Raw genomic sequence first — 5426 nt, 5'->3', positions numbered from 1 at the left:
TATATTTATATATATATATATATATATATATGTATATATATATGTATATATATATATATATATATATATATATATATATATATATGTGTGTGTGTGTGTGTGTGTGTGTGTGTGTGTGTGTGTGTGTGTGTGTGTATGTATGTATGTTTATATATATATATATATATATATATATATGTATATATATATATGTATATATATATATATATATATATATATATATATATATATATGTGTGTGTGTGTGTGTGTGTGTGTGTGTGTGTGTGTGTGTGTGTGTGTGTGTGTGTGTGTGTGTGTGTGTGTGTGTGTGTTGGGAAGTTAGTTGGGCGTTCTTATTGTACCGCGTAGATGACCTGTCACGCCACAAAATGTGTCAGCCCCTAACATCCCAAAAGACATTAGTGATGATGATGTTAACGGTGATGGTGACAGTGATGGTGACAATGATAGTGATGGTGATAGTGATGGTGACAACGATAGTGATGGTGACATCGATAGTGATGGTGATAGTGATGGTGACAATGATAGTGATGTTGATAGTGATAGTGATGGTGAAAATGATAGTGATGGTGATAGTGATTGTGACAATGATAGTGATAGTGATGGTGACTGATAGGGTTGGTGATAGTGATAGTGATGGTGACAATGATAGTGTTGGTGATAGTGATAGTGATGGTGACAATGATAGTGTTGGTGATAGTGATAGTAATGGTGACAATGATAGTGTTGGTGATAGTGGTAGTGATGGTGACAGTGATAGTTTTGGTGATAGTGATAATGATGGTGATGGTGACAATGATAGTGATGGAGATGGTGATAGTGATGGTGACAATGATAGTGATGGTGATAGTGATAGTGATAGTGATGGTGACAATGATAGTGTTGGTGATAGTGATAGTGATGGTGACAATGATAGTGTTGGTGATAGTGATAGTGATGGTGACAATGATAGTGTTGGTGATAGTGATAGTGATGGTGACAATGATAGTGTTGGTGATGGCGATAGTGATGGTGACAATGATAGTGTTGGTGATAGTGATAGTGATGGTGACAATGATAGTGATGGAGACGGTGATAGTGATGGTGAGGTAGAGAGGGACTAGGAGACAGAAGGGAAAGCCTTAGTGTATACGTAGAGATCGAATAAAGTGAAGGTGAAGAGAGGGAGGGGGGGAAGGAGGGAGAGGGGAGGGGAAGACGTTTCCCTGGGGAGAGGAAGAAGGGGGAGTGGGAGATTTGGTGAGATGGTGTAGGGAGGGAAGAGGAATTGGGAGGAGATAATAGAGGCAAAGCGGATTAGGTTAAAGTGAAGGAGAGGACAGTAGGGGATATGGGAAGGGAGGAGGAGGATCAAGAGAGGAGAGGAGAAGGGAAGGAAGAGAAAGAGGAGGGAAGGGGAAGGAGAAGGAAAAGGGAGGAATTTATTAAGGAAAGGAAGTTTCAAAATATAGGGAGTGTCGAGAAGCTTGGAGTGTGAAAGGAAGCTACCAGACCAAGGATTTGAATATAAGAAAAAAAAAGGCAATATGACGTCATTGAGGTTCTGGAAGTCTGGAAGAGCAGAGGGAGCAATAGAAAAAAAAAGAGCATAAGCGACATGACGTCATGACGTCATCAAGGTTCTTCTGGAAGCTCGAACAGTTACAGAAAGAATTTCAGAAAGAATTACAGACCCAAAAATTAGATTAAAAAAAAATATATATAAGGTTTTATGACGCCATTGAAGACTTTTGGGAAAGCTTGAGGTGGTAAAGGGAACTAGCAAAGCAAGAGCTAAAAGAAAAAAAAATTGCATGACGTCATTGAGGATTCTTCGGGAAAGAGTCTGCCGTATTCTTCGTCTTCCGGAAGCCACACTGTCGTTAGTCTCCGGTTCGGTCGACGTTTCCGGAGTCGCGGGTGATTTTCGCCAGAAAGATGTGACCGGAGGGCGTCCTTAGGTCAACGAACTGAAACAGAACTCTACAACCAAAAAGAAAAAAAAAATCAAAATTTTGATATTTTTTCTGATTGAAAAATTTATATTTTTCAAAATGTCCTGGTATCAAGCCAATGTATCAAAAGAATGAACAAACAATAATTATCATAAAACAAAATTGGACTTCAACATCATAATCAGCATAATGATAAAGACAGGAAGATATAAGAGAAAGAAAGAAGAGAGATTATAGAAAGAAATGAAAAAAAATAAACGATGAAATTCCGTCGACACAGAACTAATCCCGAAAATCAGATTATACTAAAGACCTCTTCTTCTTATGTCTCCTTGATGTCTGGGGCTTGGGGACCATGCAATAGTATTTCATAAAAAAAAAAAAACAATGTCCCTGATTCGTAAAAAAAAAAAAACAAAAAAAAAAACACTAATTATCTTCTGTCATAGGGTCGAGTATCCTTTGCCCTCCTGCAGGACTCCCCCCCCCCGTCTCCCCCAATCCTCTATGGCCCCATTCCCTGGTCCTTCACATCCCCCTGTTTTAGCAGAAACCGTCCGACGATCGCTCGCGAATAAACCGCGAGGCTTCAGGAGGCTTTCAGAAAGCTTCAGCAAACTTCAGACTGCGAGTCAGGGGTCATTAAGTGCTGAGGGGAAAGGGACGAATATTTTCCGGCTAGTTAGGCCTAAGTCAAAAGTCCAATACATAAAAGAAAGAAATTGTGTGTGTGTCTGTGTGTGTGTGTGTGTGTGTGTGTGTGTGTGTGTGTGTGGGTGCGTGCGTGTGTGTGTGTGTGTGCATATGTGTGTATGTGTGTATGTGCGTGCGTGCGTATGTATGTGTGTGTGCGTGTGTGTGTATGTGTATGTATGTGTGTGTGTGTGTGTGTGTGTGTGTGTGTGTGTGTGTGTGTGTGTGTGTGTGTGTGTGTGTGTGTGTGTGTGTGTGTGTGTGTGTGTGTGTGTGTGTGTGCTTTATTTGAAAACTAGCATTCGCAAATAGATCCATATTCAAGCTACACCAATAAAATATAAAAAAAGGTGAAAGTAAAAGAAAATAGATCGGCTCTTGGAAAACGAAATTTAATGAGAATGATTACATTTTTCCCGACTTTAGCCTCTCAACTATTTACTTCGCCATGATTTTTCCTGACTTGGAAAAATGTGTCACGCCTCAAGAGGCTGCGGGTGGCTGTGGAGGAGGCTTAGACGGGGCTGCCAGTCATCGGGAGACGGGACAAGCCGACAATAGTGGATAAGAGATTAAAATAAAAATAAAAAGATTTTTTTTCAAAATATATATCTGTCTCTCATTAAAATGTTCACTATTAATGACAGATTATATTTCATTTTTGTTTTCATATTATTGTCTTGTTTTGTTTATATTGATTTTTATTTTATCTTTTGTTCTATTTTATTTTGTTTTGATTTTTTCTTCTTTTCTATTTATTCATTAATCTATTTATTTCTCGTTTTGTTTCACTTTATTAATTTTTTCATATAGGTACACACACACATACACACACACACGCACACACACACACACACACATATATATATATATATATATATATATATATATATATATATATATATATGAATATAATATATATATGAATATATACACATATATATATGAATATATACATATATATATATATATATATATATATATACATACACAACTAACTTCGACTTGGCCGGTTCAGGAAAACCTTTTTCAGGAAAGAGTAAGCAAGGCCTTCTAGAAGAGAAAGAAAATAGATCGGAAGAGGAAATTTCAACAGAGAATCAACTTCTTCCCGAAATTGATGAGGAGGAGAGTCTGTCCAGCGTGACCGAACTGACCTCGAAGACCCACGTGAGGTGACCAGAAGAACCAAAAACCGAAGACAGATTTCTGTGACGTTGTAGGACTGTTCGGGAGTGAGTGAGTATCACTCGGAGACTCCAAGACAACTCGCGAAGAACTTCGGAGGGTCGTGGTCGTCGATCAGAGGGACGAGATCGAGGAGTAACGTTGTCGATCTCAGGGCGATCTTGTTCCGAAGTACTCTCGACGTACTTCGAGAGGGAAGCCCAGAACGAAGAGGGGAGTTCATAAAGAAAGAGAGAACATCGAAGTGAACCCGAAGTACATTGACGGCAGAGAAGAAAAATCAAAAGGAGAACTTAAAAAAAGCTAAATGAAATAAAATAACCAAACCAGAGGCGTCTTACACCAGTGGCCTCCACACGTCCCCTCTATATATCCCCCACCTAGTATATAAGCCCGGCACCTATTTGTATTACCACGCTGAAGAGGATCACAGTGATTGCACTGTACGTATAATCGTACATTCTTTTCTCCAGTAGTGGGACCTACAGTCTATCTTACCGGTGTGTTAGAACATTTAACTCTCTTGCATATATATGCGAGTATGTGTGTGTGTATATATATACATATATATATGTATATATATATATATATATATATATACTGTATATACACATATATATACTTATATATATATACATATACTGTATATACATAAATGTATACATACATATATATATATATATATATATATGTATATACACATATATATACTTATATATATATACATATATATATATATATATATATATGTGTGTGTGTGTGTGTGTGTGTGTGTGTGTGTGTGTGTGTGCGTGTGTGTGTGTGTGTGTGTACTGTATACTTACGCATACAAATATTGTCTCAAAGCACCTTTTAATACTTATTTCTTTTTAATAAAATAAAATAAAAATTCTTCACGTACCCCTTAGGAAAAAATATATATAAAAGGACTCTTCCAGATTTTCATCCGAATAATGACTTGACCCTGAATCTCAGGAAAAAAAATCTTGATTAAACGTCAGCCAAGAAAAAAAAAAGATGGTTTGGCGCATTTCAGATCCAAAATTTCGAGAAGAAAGACGAGGAGTCTTCCTGGCGAAGACTGATGAGGATTTTTGGGTTAACGAGGGCCGTCGTAAATTTTTGACGAGATCATTTTTTTTTTTTTTTTTTTCAAAAACTACTTCAAAATGGGTGACCTCAAAGTACGGCTATTCTCAGAGGAAAGAAAAATCCAAGAATATTTTTTTTATTTTGATTTATTTTTTACTGTTTTTCAATCATTATTTTGGTATGACTTAGCTCGAAGTTCACATTCGCATAGGAAAGAGAACATATACTCGAAGTAAGGATTATTTCCTTAAAAAAGCCACCTTCCTTATAAGGAGAAAGACCTTTGGTATATAGGTAGGTAGACAGACATAACTTTAACTGTTTATGTATATAACAAGATATCATAACACCGTGATAGATGGATGGATGTGTGCTTGAATGTATGCACGCATGCACATACGTGTATGCATTTATTTATGTATTTTATTTGTTATTTACATTATCATAGTTTTTATTTATTATTTTATTATTAATATGATTTTTTTTTCGCATCCGACCTAGATATGGATCAAAAGGT

This window comes from Oratosquilla oratoria, chromosome 22 (assembly GCF_046742065.1).
Source record: "Oratosquilla oratoria isolate Oo_2021 chromosome 22, ASM4674206v1, whole genome shotgun sequence".
In the NCBI taxonomy this organism is placed as follows: domain Eukaryota; kingdom Metazoa; phylum Arthropoda; class Malacostraca; order Stomatopoda; family Squillidae; genus Oratosquilla; species Oratosquilla oratoria.
This window is presented reverse-complemented; position numbering follows the sequence as displayed.